Consider the following 22844-nt stretch of genomic DNA (forward strand, 5'->3'; position numbering starts at 1 on the left):
ATCTAGAGAACCATTTTAGACAAAGGGATGCAATAATAAAGGCTGATATGTAGAAAATGAAAATGGCACCAAAGTCCTCTATGTTACAGGAGATATTAAATCGAGCTTTTATGAGGTTGGGGAGATGAGATGTTCAATTCAGAACCGAAAAAAATCAGATCTCCAACAGTTTAAAGCCAAGAGGAAAGATGAATCTCTCTTAAAAAGGAATAAAATAAAATAATACTATCTTCATGTGTTCTTAGTTACCATAATTAAAAAAAACATTATTTGAGCTAGATATAATGGGAGAGAATTTTGGAAGAATTCTAGTCTTTGCTTTAGTAATTTCAATTCAATATACTGACCAGAAAATTCAGGTTGAGGAAGATTAGAAAGGGAAGGCTGATTAAGTCTCCTGAGTATCACAGTTCCTGTTTCTTGCTTACCATGAACTGTGATCCATCATGGATGATCTATGAACATAAGAAATTCAGCAAAGTGCTCACCATGTGACTGATGAGTCCCTGGAAGGCACAAGGAGAATCCTGGTTTTAGCCACTGAGTTTCAGGATGCAGGAATCAAAATAATTACTATATTGGATAAACAAGGGGAAAAACTGAACTGCATGGAAGAAGGCATGAACCAAATAAACAAAGAAATGAGAAAGGCAGAAAAGACCCTAACAGAACTCAACAAGTGTTGTGGCCTTTGTGTTTGCTCTTGGAATGGGTCAACAAATTTTGAATCTCACAAGGAAATATAAGGCAACATAGGCTGAAGGTGGAGAAAATTCACCTTGTAATGTGGTTTTGAAGCAGACCAGTCACTTGACAAATGGTCAGCCTCAGCAAAGAGCTGCAGGGGGAGCCAGTGCTGGGTACATTAAATGGATAACTAAAGATGCCAGAGAGGATGAAATGGAAGAAAATCTATGTCAGGTTGGCAGCATCTTCGGGAACTTGAAAACTATGGCCATAGAAAGGGTCAGAGGAGTGAAACAGGTGCCCTCCCATTTGGTTTCAAATTTTGCTCTTTTCCCTTTTGAGCATATTGATACAAACCATTTAGTCTTCCTTTAGGGTTCTCCTCTTCAATACACAGGCTGAAGCTGTGTTGTTAAGCCTTAAAATTGTTATACATCCTTGTTGTACTCTAGCCGACTTTTGCTTTCAGGATTTTTAAGAATTGCCAAAGACAAAAATGAAGGAGGGAGAGTGTATATACTCTGGGGTAGGGTAGGGAAGGAATGTGTGACATGTACAATGATTATTTGTTGTTGCTTTTGTTATATCAGTAGAAGTTCTACAATCCCTAACTACCTTGAAAAATTACATAAAGAAAAGGCCTAGTCACATCCCATCTCCCTTTGAAAATAATTGGGTTCATTACCAGGTATTTGATCCTGGGCAAGTCGCTCAACCTCTCGGTGGCCCCAGGCAGCTGCCTGTGACTCTGAAAGTCACAGGGCATGTTCCTATCTGCATCAGATGAAATCACTAGCCAAGACCAAAAGCCACCCTCATTGGCTACTATTTGTTTTTGGAGATTATGATTCTTAAAATCATAAAATCTTAAAAATGCAAAACAGAGTAACTTTTTTTTAATGAAGGAACTTAATTTTTCTCCAAAGGATTTCTATACAAACATGTTTTGTGATCTCAGTTCATGTTGCACTTTCTAGAACATGTCAAATCATTTTATGGTTTAAAACTAAAAAAAAATGTAGCATAATTTTCCCATTTAAAAAAAAATATGCTGACCAGAGAACATTTTTTTTTTTACTTAGAAAATTCCAAGGACATAGATTCCTCTTTAGACATATAGTAGGGAAAAGTTCAGTTATTAGGATGTTCATTGGTATTTGTTGAATATCTTTTAAATACCCTAATGACATTTTATTTATTCAAACATATTCATCACCACAATATATCTGTGTTTTAGATGTTCCATATGCCAGCTAATGGGAATATTTTTATTTCAGGCAGCAGCAGGGCTGTTTTTGCCATTGCTTTATGGCCAGTTTTAGTTTTCAAAATGCAGCTGCCTTTATTTGCAATATGTGATGACTGAAAAAAAAAACTGTTGATTCATTTTGGATAAAGAGAATTGAGCCTAAATAGTATATTCTGCACGTACATAAAGTCTAAATTGGAATTACACATGGCATTTCTGGTTCAATACCTTACATAGGTATAGAGAAGACTCTAATTTAAGGAAGGGCTGATGGTAGAGGTCCCAGGGTACTTACTTGTGGTGGAGAAAAGGACATCCTAGATACCAGCTGCTACAGGTTCATATAGTGGTTATTGGTAGGGAACCCAATTCAAGGGAAGGGATTTGAACAGGTAGCATCTTGGGAAGAAGCTCACCTGAGATGTGAATTCTTTGATGAAAATACAAACCCTTCTTCACTTTTGGTACTCTGGGGTAAATACCTGGTTGTCTGTCCTTGTTTTAGCTCTTATTTTAATTAACAAAACTCCGTACATACAAAGACATTATTTGTTTTCTATTTCTCTTGCCATCTTATTGTTATTGTTACTCCCTCCTCCCTTGAAGATGCAATGCAAATGCCATCTGCAGAGGACTTTCCTGGCTCCTCCTAGGCCTCCAGTTACTATTGCCTTCCATTTTAAGGGTATCTTTCATTTACTTCTTATGTATCTTCCATACCCCTTTCTTGATTCTCTCAGCTGCTAATGTCTTCTTCCCTTTCTATCTTCTACTTATCTTGTGTTTAAGAGGAGTGATGAAAACTCAGACAATTATAACTACAAATGACTTCTTAGTGAAAATGACCAATCAGAAGTATGGATTTGGTATGAACAAGGCCTAGACATTTCTCTTGAATGAATTAATTAGTGAAAGACATTAAAACAAGTTACAACTTGTCATACACTGCTGACATTTTGTGAATTATCAAACCAATTTGGAATTCAGGCATCCCAGAAATTTATCTGCTCCACTTTATAAGCCATTTGTATTGCTGAAGAGTCCTTCTCTTCCAGTACCTTGTAACATGTACAAATGCCAATAAAATCTTTGTACTCTATATATGTTTTTTTTAAAAACAATAATCTTCATGGAATGACCACAACTTTTAATACTTCATTCTTATTCTCTCTGTTCTTTCAGTCAGAGCTATAACAAAAGCTAAGTCATTTTAGCATACAACCACACAGTGAAAGATATTTTTCCTCCTCATACCAGAGAGAGCATTTTGTACTTCTTTTATAAACTAATAATGACCTGTTATGTTATATTTTAATTTAAAAATGTTTAAATTATTATATCTTCTAAAGGGTGGTTATATTTAACTTAATAGTTCCCCAAATATCTATCCCTTTGCTATTTGAGTGTACCTACTATGTAGTAGTTCTTTTTAAAAATGTTAGCCAAATTTAATTGTGATTGTTTCCATTTGAAGTATTTTCCTAAGATAACAGGCAATATCAGTTTTTTTGTGACTTATATTGAATATATTTTTACAATATCTTATAATCAAGAGCAACTGCTAAGGTAATTTTTTAACTATATTAAGCCTAACTAGAATCATTCAAAATCTAGGTTCTACTACACAAAAAACTATGTATATATATATATATGTGTGTGTGTGTGTGTGTGTGTATGTCATTGGATCTTCTTAACCAAATAGGAAGATAGAAGAAATAGTCTTGAAGCAGATATTCAGAAATCATAGGAAAAAATATTTTTCCCCCAAATGGAATGATTATACAGAGGAAATATTAGAGTCATTAACTATCCAAGTCAGTTTGAGGTTTGATATACTAAGGTAGTAAAAGACAATATTTCATTCAATTGTTAATTCAAAATGTAATTCCTAAGGTGGGGAGGTAGGTGGGCCAGTCTGCAGTGTGTTGGCCCTGGAGTCAGGAATACTCATCTTTATGAGTTCCAATCCCACCTTAGACACTTACTAGCTGTGTGATCCTGGGCAAGTCACTTACTCATTGTTTGCCTCAGTTCCTCATTTGTAAAATGAGATGGAGAAGGAAATGCAAACCATACCACTATCTTTGTCAAGAAAACCCCAAATGAGGTCATGAAGAGTAAGGACTGACTGAAATGATTGAACAGCAACAACAGTGTTGCTAAGAGTAAGTACCCAGTAACACAGAAAAGGAAAAGCACCTCATCTTGTCTATACACATATGTGCATATGTGCACACACATACAGTCATTTAAAACACATAGATTATATGTTTGACCAATACCATTCTCCAGATAATTTAAGAAATTCAAGGAGATATTACAATGAAATAAGTAAATTGCATAGAATTTCTCAAATTTGTTTCAGACTGATAAATGTGTAACCAGAATTTGGTTGATGCCTTCTCATACCACTTTGGAATCTTAAAATAGTGGAGATAAAAATAAATAAATATAAAATATTCTGATCAAGCCAAATCAACAAGCATTTATTAAACAGCTATTATATTTCAGGCATTATACTGAATATGCATAGCATAGAAAGAAAAAAAAGAATGCAATGTTAAGGATCTCACAATCTAATGGACTGTTTTATCTTTTCTTTCATAAATGGTGTAATCAATTTCTTAAAATATACATTTAATATCTATAGGTGATAATGTATATTGTTAAGAACGAATACATTTTAAATTAAATTATCAACCAATTGATTTGAATATTATTAATAATTCCCAAAGAAACCTCAACAGAAGTGAATTTTAAAATCTAGCAATTTAGGCTGCATCTTCCTCGATGTTTTCTTTAGCATTGATGATGATATGCATGTTTTATTTTAAATTTGAAGATATGACAGCTGGCGATGTTTATTTCTGTACCCCCTGTGACTTTTCAATCCACTGTATTTGTTTGCAACAGAGATGGCTCACATCAGGGTCACTTTGGACAATGAACTTTTAACTTGCCAGCACTTATTTGAAGATGGCTGTTGACAGAGGTGAAGGTGCAGCCTGTGATGACTGGCCAAGTTCTATCTGCTTTCTGCCTCACCAGCAGACAGCTGCTACTGTGCATAATTATTATGCAGAAGAGGGATATGCTTTGTTCAGATTTCCACTTGAGTTCACAGAGAGTCTATTCATAACTCTTTACCTATGTGTGGCTTTTCTAAAAACAAAGCAATAGTTTAGATCTGACATACACTTTTACATTGCTGGGGGAATGTAAAGGAAGAAAGTTATAAGAATTATGAATACCCTTTTGTTATTTGCATTCCTTTTCATCAAATAAGCATGAACCAAATGAATAGTCTCCCAGTTTTGTTTTTGTGTAATCTGTACCACATTTAGGCTATATCTAGTTAATATAAAAAGAACTAATCTACATACTTTGGTAGGGGAAGGAGAACTGAAATGTATTTTATATGAGATATTAAGAATGATGACTTGATTGAATTTCAAACTTTTTAAAGCCCTAATAGGTGGTAGCTGTAGAAATGAATAATTTCTGAAAATAAATTGCCTGTATATGATAAGGTTTACAAAGCAATTTGTGTATGTTATTTATTTTAAGACTCACGTAAGTACAGAGAAGTAGGAAGTACATGTATTGCTCTTTAAGCTACACAAAGCTTAAGTAATTTGCCCAAGGTATTGCAAGTTAAGTGGTAGAACTACAATTCAAGCAGGGTTTCTAGGCCAAGGCCAATGTTCTTTCAGCAGCATTGTACACATTTCTATTATTATTCAGTCCTTCAACTTTTCATAGTTTCCCTTTTCATTTTCTTCTCCTAATTGAGAGTCATGTAGACATTATTACATTTATTTATGATATATTTGGTATTCATCCATTGAACTGATTCTCCTCATAAATAATTGTATCCAAATTGTCATATAAAACATTTCAAAAATAAACTACTTTTATTTACCCCCTTTTGGAAATTTTACCTAATATATCTTTAATGACAAAATCATTTGGAACTCATTATATAGATGATAAGAATTGAAAGAATTCATCAGCATTTATGTAGGAAGAAGAGGAAGAAAGAGAGAGAGAGAGACAGAGAGACAGAGAAAGACAGAGAGAGAGAGAGACAGAGTAAGATATAGAAAGCCTGAGAGAGACACACAGATGGACAGAGACAGAGAGAGGCAAGAGTAAAGAATCCTATAATTGTATTTTAAGACTTTTTTGTGTTCTGGGCACCTGAAAGTAGTAATATATGTTGGAGGAAAATTTTTTCAAGGATCAACAATTTCCCAGTGAAATGTCTCACAAAATTCTCCAACTTTCCTTGAACTGATTCCATTCTCTTCAGGGAACCATCCAATTATGAAGTCAAACAGTTATTCAGTTAACAAGCATTTATTAAGTTCTTACTACATATCTGTCCTTCTCAGCATTGGAAATAAAAATATAAAATACAAACAATTACAAAACTATATTCATACAATATAAACAAGAAAGGTAGTCATTTCCTCAAATAAGCTTACATTGTAATGAGGAAAGTAATATATGAAAGGAAGCTGTAAAGGGTTGGTACTTAGGTTGGTGAAGGGGAGCATGATGAAGAAGTATGGAGTTCAGTCTGGTGAGAAATTATGACATGGTTATCCTGTATCCTTCTTATCCAGTACCCTCTTTAAATGGGGTACTGGGAGCAGCCATTCAATAGGAAGTAAAATAAAATTAGAAAGGGGGCAGGGATGATCCTCCAGCTCACCCCTTACTATTAGTTTGACAATGAGAAAGTCATTTCACCTTCTTGACCTTGGTTATCTCACCTATATAGTAAAAGGTTGAACTCAGTGGATCTATAAGGGCCCTGTAAGATCCTTGAGGTAGGGGCCTGCAACATTTTGTATTTGTCTTTTTAGTTTGTAACACAGTGCTTATTATTTAGAAGCAGTGTGGTAAAAAACTTGTTGATTGGTTTTATTTTATGATTTTTTAGAATTCCTTTTCTTAATATCCTTTACTTATTAGCATCTAAACTATTAGAAGATTCTGTTTCAGGAAAAAAAAGTGTGTGTGTGTGTGTGTGTAGAGTCTAAATAGTTTGGCACATCAAATTTGATGGACTCATCTGTGGGAATACCAAGATGCAAAATAAAATTATTTTGAAAAGAAAATATAAACATAGATGTTAAGGAATAAAAATTTCTGTCACCATTTTGAACAGAGGAGAAAACCACAAAGAAATACTTAATAAGCAAATGTTTTAATGGATTATAAGTATGCATTTTCTAATTTGAAGCTGTTGAATCTGCTGTAGGTAGATTAATGAATTTATTTCTCATTAGCATTACAAATTATGTATATTAGTCATCCCAAATGGAAATAAGATTATATTGCAATATCCATTGATAATCTAATAAAAAATCAATGTTATTGCTAAGAATTTAATAAAAAATTGTTATTATGAATATTAATTTATTATCTAAATATTTAAATTGTGGGAAATAAAAAACTCAACATTATTGAAAAAGAAAAATAAGACAACTGTTTAGGAATAAAATTACTTTCATAAAAATATGACTAGTTCAGTTGATTAGATCCTTGTTCATATAATAAGGATAATAACAATAATAATAGCATTTATATAATGCATAAATATTCACAAAACATTTTACAAATATTATCACATTTTACCTTCACAAGAACCATAGGATATAGATGCTATCATTATTTCCTTCTTACAGATGAGAAAACAGACAAACAGAGGTCAGGTAATTTGCTCTTGGTCGTGTACCTCATAAGTATCTGAGGCTAGGTTGAAATTCAGATCTTCATTTCTCTGGTTCCAAAGGTTCTATTAAATGTCAACTATCAAACAAAAACACAATGCAAAAGGTGGTGATGCCTAGTGAATAAATTATCAGTCTCAGTGTCAGAAATATATAGGTTTAAAACCTGATTTGACATACTATATGGTCATGCACCAGTAATGCAACCTCTCAGGTCTTCATTCAGCTCTTGTCAAGAAGTTTCTACTCTGCATTGGTGATGAGGATTTCTATACCAGGAATTTCCATATTATGAGAAATCATGCGGCTGGATCAGATCAAAGTATTATGTCAATGAATTAGAACATTGTTAGAGGCATCTGGTGACTCAGTGGATGGAGTACTGGGCCTGAAGTCAAGACCTGAATTAAAATCTGACCTCAGAAATTACCAAGCCATGTGACCCTGAGAAAGTCATTTAACCTGAATTTACTTCAGTTTCCTCAAATGTAAAATGAGGATAATAATAGTTCCTAGCTCGAAGGGTTATTTTGAGGATCAAATGAGATAATATTTCTTTAGAAAAAAAGAAGGGGGAGGAAGAGGTTTAGCCCAGTGCTTGGTACAGATTGGGTGCTGTATAACTGCTTAAACTTTCCTTTCCTTTCCATTCCTATTTCATACGCACTTAAATTCATATTAATAGGGCCTGTATCTTCCTAATGAAAACATCAATTCATAACAAAAATTATAAACGCACACATACATACATACATACATACACATATACATGCATTTGCTTGTATACATACATATGTATACATATAGATATATGTGTGTATGTGTGTTTAAAGTCTACAAAACACTTTCTTTACAACAACCTTATGAGGTATCTTGTGCAAGAATTATTATCTTTTGTTGGTGCAGCAGATAGAACACCAGAATCAGGAAGACATGCACTCAAATCCTGTCTCAGACACTGTGTCAGAAAGCTGTGTGACCCTAGGCAAGTCACTTAACCTGTGTTTGTTTCAGTTTCCTCATCTGTAAAATGGGAATAATATTAGCACTCCCCCTCCTAGGATTGTTGTGAAGATCTGGTGGGATTACAGTTGTAAGGCATTAGCTTAGTGCTTGGTACATAGTAAACACTATACATTTATTATTATTATTATTATTATTATTATTATTGCTGTTATTGTTTTTGTTGTTATGTCACATTTATGAGATAAGGACACTGAGACTCAAACTGGTTAAGTAACATTTCTAAGGTCATACATCTAGCAAAAAACAAACATGGGGTTCAAATCCATGTCTTCTTACTCCAATCTTGTTATTTTAATTTTATCACACATGTTCTGTGTGGTGACTTTTAGATCAAAACCATTACAGAAATCATCATTAAAAGTGCATTGGACATCACATACTAAAAGCTATTAAGAAAAAAAATACTCCCCTTATTTTATGCACTCTGTGGGCTGGAGTGTGTTGGGCAAGAGGTAGGGGTATTTCTATAAAATTCAATGAATTATTTCCTTATCTAGTCTGTCCTCATTTTTCCATTTTCTTCCACCTTATAATAATGAAAAGCTATTTTTACTAATATTCTATCTGTCCACCTTGACCTCCTCACTTATCTCTACTTTTTTTTCTTCTTCTCTAATAACAATTGTCTTTCAGAGCATTATAGCCAACCAGGAAGGCATAGGTTTACAAATGGTTTCCAGAATGAAATGCAGCAGAAATGGGAAGAAACAGCTATATGAAAGCTCAATATGTTTGCTTGATTATCGTTGTTATTAATTTTGAAAAAATCACTGGTAATATCCAGGTCAACATTATACCTAGAATCACATTTTTTATTGTACTGAACACTAGAGAGTTAGGTATTTAAAAGAATCCATATAAAAACTTTTTTTTCTATATCAATATTTCCTTTGTAGTTCTGCATGTTGTGTGTCTGTAGATAACAAATTCTTATTGTTATTCTAACATTTGATCACAAAATCATCCCCTGGTCTCACAACAAGAAAATAGCATAGGGTGGGATTCATAATAATTCCATTCTTGTGAGGCATATATTAATAAATTATTACTTTCAGGTTTACTCTTTTTTAAGTATTATACAAGAAATAGATGTTATTTTAAACATTTCAATAAAGAGAGAATATGCCCTCAAATGCAGAAAAATCACTTAGAAACAAAGTGCATTTATTTATTTATTTACTCATTTATTTATTTCTTTGGGTGACTGGTGCTAAAGCCCCTCTAGGGTTTGCTCTGTATGTATATAGTATAAACACAGTTATAGACCTAGTGTTAGTCCTTAACCCTCCCCCTCCCCAAGTACAATGTAGTCTCATTGAACATGGAAATGTTTTTTAATAGGTATTTATAGGAGCTTTTTTCTTTATATTTGACTTCAAATGTAGTTCCTGGAACAGAGAAAGAACTTAATTGGTGCTTATTAATTGATTGATTTTTATAGAGGAAAAACTCTGCTAGTGCATTACCAATCATCAGCTCAAGCGGGTAGTTCAAATATGCAAAGTTTGCAAGGTACATGGAGCACCACTGATTGTCATGTAATGATCAGTGAAGCTAGGATCAGATAGAAATTTTTTTTCCATACCAGAGGATTGACCATCAGGCAATGAATTGCTTTAACCATAATAGTTTAATAAACCATCTGCTAAAAAGTATAAGATACGTGGTCTGTTTTATGGGAGGGAGCAAATCTGTGAGTTGTTTGAAGCCTTGAAGGGCAATTGATTGATATCCAAACCTCAATTTTAACAGATATTGTTTTTCTTAATAATGAAGTTAATTTAACTCTTCATTTCACCCATATTTGACAGAGACTTCTGATTCTTTTCAAGGACCAATTCTGACTAATAGATTCTTTAAATTTTTTCATGGCTAGGTCTTGAAATAATTTTAGCATTTTGGCAAGCTGTTTAGTATGCCTTATGAAAAAAGAAAGATATTCAATTCTAGTTTGTTCAATGTTCCTCATGTGAAATTAAGGGAAACCATATTTCTTATAAAAGTAAGCTTTTCCCAAAACATGTTTTGTGTAATTTTGATAATTATATAATTATTTCTTTAGACATGCATTTTTACTGCATATGTATTTCTAGCATTTCATATTTGTTCCACAAATGTGCAAAACAGCTCTAATGGATTTAAGTAACATGCTTATACAGATGACTATCTCTTCTATATACTTAGCCTATTCTCTCTCCTGTGTACCAGTCCTTACATCAATCAATCAAGAATTTTTAAAGTACTAACCATGTGCTGACCAAAAAGAGGATATTTTCCACTAAACATTCCATGATATTTCAATTTTAACATATCAATAACAGAAATTATTATCGGTCATCTTTTCTTATAAATTCTTTCAAATTCTCTATTTTTACATGAAACAACACTATTCACTCATCCAGGTTCACAATTTCAGGATAAACCTTGACTTTTCATAATATTAGATAAGTTAATATTTCTTATTGATTTTACTTATATGATCCTCACATCTGTCCCCTCCTCTTAACTGACTTATCACAATAGCTCAGGCCCTCATCACCTGTCAACTGGACTTTTGGAATATCTTTCATTATGCCTCTAAGTTCTCCACTCTCCAAGTCATTATCTACTCAAGCCAAAGTGAGATCCATAAGCACAGGTTTGTCCTTGCATTGTCTTTTCTCACTAAGCTTGCTTATCTCCCTATTACCTTTAGGATAAAATAGAAGTTTCTTGACAACTTTCTCAAACTTATTGCATATTATTCTCATTAACACATTGTTCCAGCTAAACTTGCCTATGTATTTTTGTTATATGCTACTTTCTATTTCTGTGTTTTTGTGGTAGATTGTGCCTTGAACATCCTTCTTCCTTGTCTCTAACTCTTAAAATTTCTGGTTTCTGTTGTGTCATTTTTTTTATTTGTGTCTGACTCCTCATAATGCCATTTGTGATTTTCTTGGCAAAGATACCAGAATCATTTTCCATTTCTTTCTCCAATTTATTTTGCAGATGGAGAAACAGAGGCAAATAAGATTAAGTGACTTATGCAAATAGGATTAAGTGCTACACAGCTAGTAAGTATATGAAGCTGGATTTAAACTCAGGTCTTCATGACTCTAATTCCAGCCTTCTATCCTCTAAGCCACCTAGCTTCTCTGGCAGCATATTTTTGGATTTATGTATGTATGCATTTATTATTTTTCCAAATAAAATGTAAGTTCCTTGAGGGCAGATTTTCAAAGTTATTTTAATCACTATTAATCAGAACAGTGCCTGGCAAATAAAATACATTTAATAAATGTGTATTAATTGAATAAATAATTATATTTTCCCTAAATTGTCTCCTATATATTTTGTAAGCTTCTAGGATTTTTTTCAACATTTGTTGCTGCATGAAATAGACTGATTTAGAGGGAAAAAGAGTAAAGTGGATAACAGGAGGAATTATTGTTTCATGTTACTTTATGCTTCTGGAAAAGATAACTGGCTTTGGAATCAGAATTCCTAGGTTTAAATACTTGCCCTATTATTTACTATATGTGTGACTTTGAGGAAGTTACACCATCACTGGGTTTTAGTTTTATCATCTGTAAGATGAGGGAATAGGATGAAATTATCTCAGGTCCTATCCATCTCTAAAATCTGATGATATTAAACATATTTGTAGGACACTTTATATGTGTAAAAATAACATCGACTTCTTGATCCAGGGGCTCAATTGTTACACTCTAGCTATCTCCATCAAATCAATTAATAAGCATTTTTAAGCATCACCTATGTGCCAGGAAAGGTACTAAGTATAGATGATTTAAAAAAAAATGCAAAAGGCAATACCTACCCTTGAGAAGCTTACAATCTAATGGGGGAAACAAAGAAAGTCCTCTCTTCTCTGGAGCTATGCACAAAGACAGACTGTGTTGAGAATTGTGAAAGCTTAACTTCCAAAAAAATTCATAACTCCTTTTTTTTAAACAAATAGTTATTTATTTTTATTTTTCCACTTTAACTTTTATAAGATTTTGAGTTCTACAATTTCTCCCCTCCATTCCCTTCTCCCTCAACAAGATGGTATGCAATTTGATGTAGGCTATACACATACAATCATGTTAAATGTATTTCCATATTCTGAAAGAAGAATCAAAGCAAAAAGAAAAAAATACAAGAAAGAAATAAAAAAAGGGAAAACAATATGGTGTGATCTGCATTCAGACCCCATAATTCTTTCTCTGGATGTGGATAGCATTTATAGCTCTTTCCATCCTGAGTCCTTTGGAATTGTCTTAGATCATTATATTTCTCAGAAGAGCTAAATCTAAGAAAGTAGGCCATTGGAAAATGTTGCTGTTAATGTATACAAGATTGTCCTGGTTCTGCTGACTTCACTTAGCATCAGTTCATGCAAATCTTCCCAGGTTTTTCCTGAAATCTGCCTGTTCACCATTTCTTTTGGAACAATAGTATCCCGTTACATTCATATACCACAACTTGTGCAGCCATTCCTGAATTGATGAGCAACCCTTCAATTTCCAAGCATTTGCCACCACAAAAATAACTGACATAAATGTTTTCATACTTGTAGATTCCTTCCCCTTTTTTATGAAATTTGGGATATAGACCTAGTAGAATGCCCTTTGGGCATAATTCCAAATTGTTCTCCAGAATGGTTGGATCAGATCATAACTCCAACAATGCATTAATGTTCCAATTTTCACACATTTTCTCCAACATTTGTCTTTTTCCTGTTTTGTCATATTATTGGCAAAGACGTTTTAATTTAATGCAATCAAAATCATACATTTTGCATTTCATAATGTACTATGTATCTTATTTGGTCATAAATTCTTCCCTTCTCCATAGATCTGACAGGTATACTATTCCTTGCTCTCCAAAATTGGCTTATGGTATCACCTTTTATGTCTAAATCATGTACACATTTTTAACTGATCTTGGTAGATGATACAAGTTGTTGGTTTATGTGTCATTCCTTTCACACTGTTTTCCAGTTTTCCCAGCAGTTTTTGTCAAGTAGTGAGTTGTTATCCCAGAAGCTTGAGTCTTTGGTTATCAAGCAGTAGATTACTATAGCCATTGATTACTGAATTTTATGCACCTAACCTATTCCATCAATCTACCACTCTATTTCTTAGCCAGTGACAAATAGTTTTAGTGATTGCCACTTTATAATATAGTTTTAAACCTAATATGGCCAGGACTTAACTTTGCATTTCTTTTCATTAATTCCCTTTGCTATTCTACACCTCTTGTTCCTACAGATGAATTTTGTTATTATTCCTACCTGTGCAAAATAATTCATTGGTAGTTTGACTGATATAGCACTGTAAAAGTAAATTAAATTAGGCAGAATTGTAATTTTTATTATCTTAGCCTAGCCTACTTATGAGTAGCTGATATTTTTACAGTTATTTAGATTTGATTTTATTTGTGTGAAAAGTGTTTTGTAATTGTGTTCCTATGGTTCCTGGGTTTATCTGGGTAGGTAGAATCCCAAATACTTTATATTGTCTACAGTTATTTTAAATGGAATTTCTTTTTCTATCTCTTGCTACTGGGCTTTGTTAGTAATGTATAGGAATGCCAATGATCTAAGCAGGTTTATTTCATACCCTGAAACATTGTTAAAGTTATTAATTTTTTCAGGTTTTTTTTTATTTGATTCCCTAGGATTCTCTAAGTATACCATCATGTCATGTGTAAAGAGTGGTAGCTTTATTTCTTCATTGCCTATTCTAATTCCTTCAATTTAGTTTTCTTCTCTTCTTGCTAAAGCTAATATTTCTAGTAAAATATTGAATAACAGTGTTGATAATGGGTATCCTTGTTTCACCCCTGATGTTCTTGCAAATGTTTCTAGCATATCCCTATTACATAACTCTTTCTGATGGTTTTAGATAGATGCTACTTATCATTTTAGGGAAAGCTCCATTAATTCCTATGCTTTCTAGTGTTTTGCAAAGAAATGTGGGCTGTATTTTGTCAAAAGCTTTTTCTGTATCTATTGAGATAATCATATGATTTCTGTTAATTTTGCTATTGATATAGTCAATTATGCTGATAGTTTTCCTAGTATTGAATAGCCCTGCATTACTGGTATAAATCCCACCTGGTCATAGTGTATTAACTGGGTGATAAGTTGCTGTAATCTCTTTGATAATATTTTATTTAAAATGTTTGCATCTATATTTATTAGGGAAATTGGCTTGTAATTTGTTTCTCTATTTTGGCTCTTCCCAGTTTAGGTATCAGCACTATATTCATAAAAAAGAATTTGGTAGAACTCTTTCTTCACCTATTTTCCCAAATAGTTTATATAGCATTTGAAATAATTATTCTTCAGATGTTTGGTAGAATTTCCATGTAAATCCATCTGGTCTTGGAGATTTTTTCTTAGGGAGATCATTGATGGCTTGTTCAACTTCTTTTTTTCTGAAATGGGGTAATTTAAGTATTTTGTTTCCTTATCTGTTATTCTAGGTAATTTATATTTTTGTGAAAATTCATCCATTTCACTTAGATTATGACATCTATTGGCTAACAGTTGGACAAAATGGCTCCTAACTATTGTTCTAATTTCCTCTTCATTGGTGGAGAATTCACCCATTTAATTTTAGACCCTGGCAATTTTATTAATCTCTCCTTTATTTTTCAGAATTTTGAATTTGGTATTTAATTGGGGATTTTAAATTCAGTCTTTTTCTAGCTTTTTCAGTTGCTTGCCCAATTCATTGTTCTCCTCTTTCTCCATTTTATCCATACAAGCATTTTTTTTAGGCAACTGGAGTTGTGTCTTGCTCAGGGTCACACAGCTAGTGTGAAGTGTTTGGTCCGAGGCTGCATTTGAACTCAGGTCCTCCTGACTTCAGAGCCGGTGCTCTATCCACTGCACCACCTAGCTGCCCTCATACAAGCATTTAGCGACATAAAAATTTCCCCAAAGAGTAAACTGCTTTGGCTGCATCCCATAAGTTTTAGTATGTTCTCCCATAATTTTCATTCTCTTGGATGAAGTTATTGAGTGTTTCTATATTTGGTGTTTGATCCACTCATTCTTTATGATTAGATTACTTAGTTTCCAATTAATTCTCAGTCTGTCTTTCCATTTCTCTAAAGCAATTGAAGATCAGGTGGCTGGAGGACACCTGGCTGCCTGGAGCTGTGCCAGCCCATGTGGTGGTTCTCTCAGCTGGAGTCTGCCAGTTTCCTATGGGTGGGTGTTCCTTGTGTTCGCAGTTGCCTGCTCACCACTCTGGGGTTCTTGATCTCCTGATGGTTTGCTGAGGTAGGGTTTGCTGCTGTCCTCCTGGGATACCTCCTGTCCTGGCCTGTGCTCACCTTTTATCTAAATGATACAGACCTTTTTTGCTGTTCCTCTAAGTCTCCCAGATCAAAAGACTGCTCCGTTCTGTCTTTCTGCTGATTCCACTGCTCCAGGATAAGTTCTGGGGCACTACTTTCTGGGTGTTCAGAGACAAGCATGGGAAAGGGACTGTGATCTACTTTTATTCCACCATCTTGGCTCCTAGGAGTTTCTCCACACCATCCCCTTGTTTTTCTTTTGGCTTCACCCTGTAGCCCTGGGTTAAAATTACTCTAAAGTGTGAGGACACTGCAGCTGTGGTACCAAGGAACATCCACACAAAGGGAACTGTTTTTCTGGCATGCTATGCTATACGTAGCTAAACAAGAATTGGCCTCTATGCTTATATCTGACTTTTTTTTTTTTGCTGTGTAACTTCAAAGACACTGAGTAGGAGGATAACACAAGGGGAAATTAATCAGCAGGTGGTCTCGACAATGACCCCAAACTCCTGTGGACCACTAGGGCATAAAGTTTGAATATCTGGATTAGAAGAAGTTTCCTAAACTGATTATTTGGTGTAAGATAAGGGACACATACCACAAAGAATTCTGCTTCCACAGATATTGCCAAATAAGGAATTTGTTAAAGCATGGTGTGTTAATCATATCCTGTTTTACAAGATTTATGGTTTGGGACCCCTATTTTCAGGGAACAAAAGGAGTTGGGAATGTGAATAACAGCTTGAACTCAAGAGATCATGCCTAGTCACCAAGTCCTAACTACTGAGCATGCTAACTAACTTTATAAATATTAAATTCTCCACAGGGGATGCAATAGCATGAAACTAGGCACATTTCACATTAGCAGGAGGGAAGACATGTTAAGGAGTAATATGAAGTGAGAGTATCAGGAAGCATGTGAACTGGAAGAGTGTGGACCAATCCTGACTCAGGAGGGAGTAGTAGGATGAAACTAACCACATGAAGCTTGCTCTTGCTTCTGTACAGTGTATGTCCCTATAGGTTACCATACGTCCCCTTCTTGGAAGAACTATAAATAAACATTTCCTTCACTCCCTTCAGTTTAAGTTTTGTTTCTTAAGGGAAGCTACAACTCCACATGATGTGTTACTAGGGGAGCAGTGAACTGCATAAGGACACTTGGGCTGACCCCCTACCCCTACTAGGAGTGACTGAATCCCATTTTTCACATTTGGGAATCTTGAATTCATTTCCTAATGTAGCTGACTAAGCCAATATTGCCAATGCAGAGCCTTTTCAGTACCTAGATAGGTAAATCAATAGTCAAATGTAGTCATTTCTGTCAGTTAAGGTCTTGCAAGAGATGAAACTCAGAAGAACTTTTGGTGTTTGTCTAGGATTTTTCCTGCAAAGGAGATGTGAAGTACCATTAAGATAAGTGAAAAGGGTTGACTATGTTAGGGGGTAAGCTCCCAGTAAACTGAACTAGAATGTCTTTGTCTTGTCTTTTATGGAATCACTCAGTCCACTGGACTTATCATTCTCTGGCTAGGAGAAATTCTCTAGCCAATAACCTTATTTGCTTATTTCAGCCAAGCTAGCCATCATGGAGAATAAAGAGAGAAAAAGAGCGTACCTTTTAAATCAGATAATGGACTGCTAGTTATGTATACCACACACACACAAATACCTAAATCTACATGTGTCTTTTATCTGTCATGTACTCTCATTTCACCTTTTCTGTAATGGCAGAGGAAGAACATCACTCCTCCAGAGTGACTGGAAGACTACTTTTATACATAGCAAATGAGAAGAAAGGAGAATACTATATTCAGGGTAACTCCACTCATCACCTTCTGAAAGAGATCCCAAAATGAAAACTGCCAGGAATATTATAGCCAAATTCCAGAGTACCCAGGTCAAGGAGAAAATATTGAATGCAGCCAGAAAGAAACAATTCATATATGATAGAGCAACAGTCAGGATAACACCATATTTAGCAGCTTCTACATTAAAGAACTGGAAGGGAGGGTAAAGCCAAGATGGTGGAGCAAAAGCAGCAACTTGCTTGAGCTCTCCCCCAAACTCCTCCAAATAGCTGTAAAAAAATGGCTCTAAACAAATTCTAAAGCAGCAGAACCCACAAAAAAACAGAGTTAAACAAATTTCCAGCACAAGACAACCCGGATGGTTGATCAGAAAGGTCTATTACGCTGGGCTGGGAGAAAAGTGCAGTTCAGCATGAGTGCATAGGCCTCAGCGAACATGGAGCAGGCGTCAGAGTACTGAATCAAGGGCAGCTGTGGCAGTTTCCAGACTTCTCAACCCATGAACTCTAAAGTCTACTTAGAAGTTCAGTAGGAAAAGTTTGTGTCTGCCAATGAGGAGAAAAATGTCCTAAAAATCAAAATTGGCCAAATGGAAAAGGAAGTCCAAAATCCTGTTGAAGAAAATACTTCCTTAAAAATTAGAGTGGAGCAATTGGAAGCTGGTGACTTTATGAGAAATCAAGACACTGTAAAACAAAGTCAGAAGAATGAGAAAGTAGAAAACAATGTGAAATATCTCATTGGAAAGACAACCAACCTGGAAAATAGATCCAGGAGAGAGAATGTTAAAATTATTGGACTATCTGAAAGCCGTGATCAGAAAAAGAGCTTAGACATCATCTTTCAAGAAATTATCAAAGAGAAGTGCCCTGATATTTTAGAACGGAGGGCAAAATAGAAGTTGAAAGAATCCACCAATCACTTCCTGAAAAAGATCCCCAAAGGAAAACTCCTAGGAATATTGTAGCCAAATTTCAGAGTTCTCAGGTCAAGGAGAAAATATTGCAAGCAGCCAGAAAAAAACAACTCAAGTACTGTGGAAACACAATCAGGATAACACAAGATTTTGTAGTTTCTACATTAAGGGACTGCAGGGTTCAGAATACAATATTCCGGGGGGCAAAGGAGATAAGAATACAACCAAGAATCACCTACCCAGAAAAACTGAGCTTAATCCTTCTGGGGAAAATGGACATTCAATGTAATAGAGGATTTTCAAGCATTCTTGATGAAAAAACCAGAGCTGAATAAAAAATTTGACTTTCAGATGTAAGACTCAAGAGAAACATGAAGAGGTAAACAGGAAAGAGAAATCATAAGACACTTATTAAAGTTGAACTTTTTACATTCTGCGTGGAAAGATGATATTTGTAACTCATGCGTCCATTGTCATTATTAGAGTAGTTGGAGGGAAAAAAATTATATGTATGTGTAGATAGATAGATAGATAGACAGATAGAGGGTACAGGGTGAGTTGAAGATGAAGGGGGTGATATCTGGAGAATAAAATTAAGGGGTGAGAGAGGATTATACTAGGAGAAGGAGAAAGGGAGATGTAAAATAGGGTAAATTATCTCACATAAAACAGACAAGAAAAGGCTTTTACAGTAGAGGGGAAATGGGGTAGGGAAGGTGAGAGGGAATGAGTGAATCTTATTCTCATGAGATTTGGCTTAAGGAGAGAATAACATACACACTCAATTGGGTATGGAAATCTATCTTACCATATACTGTAATAGGGGGTAAGGGGATGAGAGCATGGGGATGATAGATTGGAGGGCAGATTGGGGAAGGGGGTAATCAGAAGCAAACTCTTGTGAGGAGGGACAGGGTCAAAAGAGAGAATAGAATAAATGTGGGGTGGTATAGGATGAAGGGAAATATGCTTATTTTTTCACGACATGACTACTATGGAAGTGGTTTGCCTGACTACACATGTATAACCTGTATCAAGTTGCTTGCCTCATCAATGAGGGTGGATGGGGAAGGAGGAAGGGACAAAATTTGGAACCCAAAATTTTAAAAATGAAAGTTAAAAAAATGTTTTCACATTGCACTGGGAAATAAGATATACAGGAAATGGGGTATAGAAATCTATCCTGACATACAGGAAAATTGAAGGGGAAGGGAATAAAAGAAGGGGGGGAGAGATAGAAGGGAGGGCAGATTAGGGGTATTTAGAATGCATGCCATCTTGGGGTGGAGGGAGGGATGAGATGGGGAGAAAATTTACAGCTCAAAATCTTGTGGAAGTGAATGTTGAAAACTAAAAATAAATTAATTAATTTTAAAAAATTTTAAAAAAAGGAATTGGAGTACTTGGAATATGATATTTTGGAAGGCAGAGGAGCTAGGATTATAACCAAGTATCACCTACCTAACAAAACTGAGTGTAATCCTTCAGGGGGAAAATTGAAATTCAGTGAGATAGAGGACTTTCAAGAATTCTTGATGAAAACAACAGAGCTGAATAGGAAATTTGACTTTCAAATACAAGACTCCAGAAAAGTATAAAAAGGCAAACAGGAGAGAGAAATCATAAGGGTCATAATAAAGTTAAACTGTTTGCATTCCCCTCCACTGTAAAATCTTTTTTCTTTCCTCTTTTATGTGAGGTAATTTGTCCCATTCTATTGCTCCCTTTCCCTTTCTCTCAGTACATTCCTCTCTCACTCCTTCATTTTATTTATTTTTCAGATAACACCCCTTCATATTTTACTCACACCTGTGTCTCTGTCTATATATACTTCTACTGTACGGCCTAAAATTGAGAAAGTTCCTATGAGTTACAAGTATCATCTTCCCCCATAGGAATACAAACAGTTTTTTCCCCCTTTTCCATTTCATCATCCACTAATCAACCAGTGTGGGAAATCTTTCTTAAAAACTAACCGAGCAAGGATGGCTGAGATCTAATCAAAAACAGTTAAAGAAATTCTAATTTTGGGCTAATGGGTACTTTTCTACTGCTTGTGTTTACTCAAAGAAGTCTGGGAAAATGTGGATCCTCTCTTTTGTAAGACAAGTGATATGTCAGAGCAGAATTTTTTTTTAATTTATATTTCTCCCTAACCTACTGATAGCAGGCAATCTTACCTCTTTATTTTTAATTACATTTATATTTCTCCTCTTTTCCTGTTTGTTTTATGCTTTCAAATTACCTGGATTTGGTTGAGGGTGTGAGTTTGTTCTTGTATGCATCAAATGAGATTTCCATTCTGATAGCCTACTATGACACTAAGGTGACACTATATTCTCAAAGGCTATGTTGCAGAGTATAAACTATGACAACATTTAGCAATGAAGAAAGGTTACCATTTCAACTTATGACTTACTACACACCTGTGGTACAAGGACCAGACATTTTAAGTTCATAGAGACCCACCATCAATTTGACTGTAGATTCATGACTATTTCTTTTAACCTGAAGTGTTACAAATTGTTATAGTGGATGGCATACCCAATTCACTGAAGTCAAAAGTGTTTGAAATGTTGAAGAATTTCAAATGAACAGCTAACCTAAGACACAATATGGTTATTTAAAGAAAGTTCTATACAATTGATTATATGACAGAATAAAGAGCTGATTGGTAGAATACAGAGGTAATTTGTCTTAATTTGGAATAAGAATATGTCTTTCTTTACAATGTGGGGGGAGGAGGAAAAGAGTAAATGATGATGCTGATAAAATTTGAGAATAAAAGAGTAGGACCTGAGGTAGTATGCAGCAATCGGCCTCAATTTCAGTGGAGAAGGCTAAGATATTCCAGTTCCTCATTATGGTCAAATCTTACAAGATTTAACTGGAGATCACATGAAATACTGGTACTAAGAATAGAATAGACAAATGCAGAATAGGCACAAATGAAAAATGTAAAAAAAATCACTTGATAAAAATAAGGAATTAAGAATTACAATCTCCTAAAGGAAACACCATCCTCACTTCACAAAAATACATTGATAGCAAATTATTTTCCCTAAGAAGATGGAAGAAGTTTGACAGTTGTTCCCTCAAATCTCTTCTAATTTAACACTTCTTTGTGTAAACAATATGTGTTCTACTCCCAGAAGCACTTGCATTGCATTAACATGAATATTAGGTAAATTTCTACATGGCTTTCAAATCCCTTATCTAACAACTATGAAACCTTAAATGGGACCTAGCACCTTTAAGTCATAAGTTCATTTCATTCTCCTTGCACAAATTTGAACATGGCCAGTCTTTTCTCTTTCCATGTCTTAGGCTGATATCATATGGTAATATAATATAATCTCATCAAAATTAATAATATTCTTCACCTCAATCTTGCAGGAATTTAACTTATTTTCCAACATCACGGCCTAAAAGGATTCATCATTCCATATAAATTAGAATACATTTGCTAAATGAAATAAGTCAAATACATACAACAAAACTCTCCTGAACACGAGTACTTGAATAAGTCATGGCTGCTTAGGTTAGTCTAAATTTTCCAAAATCTACCCTTCTCATCTTGTACTTGAGATGAATGTTCTTCTATCACAGTGCTATCATAATGGAAACTTGCACATCTAAAAAGCCTTTACAGTTAGGAGGGATTGGTCTCGGATTTACAAGAGATGGTAGAAGGCAAAAAGCCATAATTATGCCATTCACTCAAGTCCCCTAAGTAGCAATGTTCATTCCCTTGACTTCTATGGACATAACACTTTTTACTTGGATGGTCACCAGATGAAATGTGTAGTCTGATACTTAAACAGGCTGGTTAATGAATTTCAGAGGTCAAATACTGTCTCTGTGTCTTGTTCTAGAGACTGCCTCTACATTACGCTCTAGAAGTCTCAGTAATCAAGTAGGCAAAGAAAAGTATTTTCTGACATCTGGCATCTCTAGTTTATTTTAAGGAATCTAGATATTAAGAAGTTTATTCTTCATAATCTTCTCCAAATCACGACTAAAGAACCTCCACTGGTGGTTTTTTTTTATCAATCTGTTAGATATTACAAGCTTATTTTACAATAAAGTTATTTAGTTAAAGTTCAATGTAAGTA

At 34.6% G+C, this 22844-nt stretch overlaps 1 pseudogene; it reads left to right on the forward strand.

Annotated features, from left to right (window-relative positions):
- Positions 1–446: 446 nt before the first annotated feature.
- On the forward strand, positions 447–1062 carry LOC110207852 (synaptosomal-associated protein 23 pseudogene; annotated as a pseudogene).
- Positions 1063–22844: the final 21782 nt, after the last annotated feature.

This window comes from Phascolarctos cinereus, unplaced genomic scaffold, assembly GCF_003287225.1.
Source record: "Phascolarctos cinereus isolate Bilbo 61053 unplaced genomic scaffold, phaCin_HiC Scaffold_4;HRSCAF=312, whole genome shotgun sequence".
NCBI classification, from domain to species: domain Eukaryota; kingdom Metazoa; phylum Chordata; class Mammalia; order Diprotodontia; family Phascolarctidae; genus Phascolarctos; species Phascolarctos cinereus.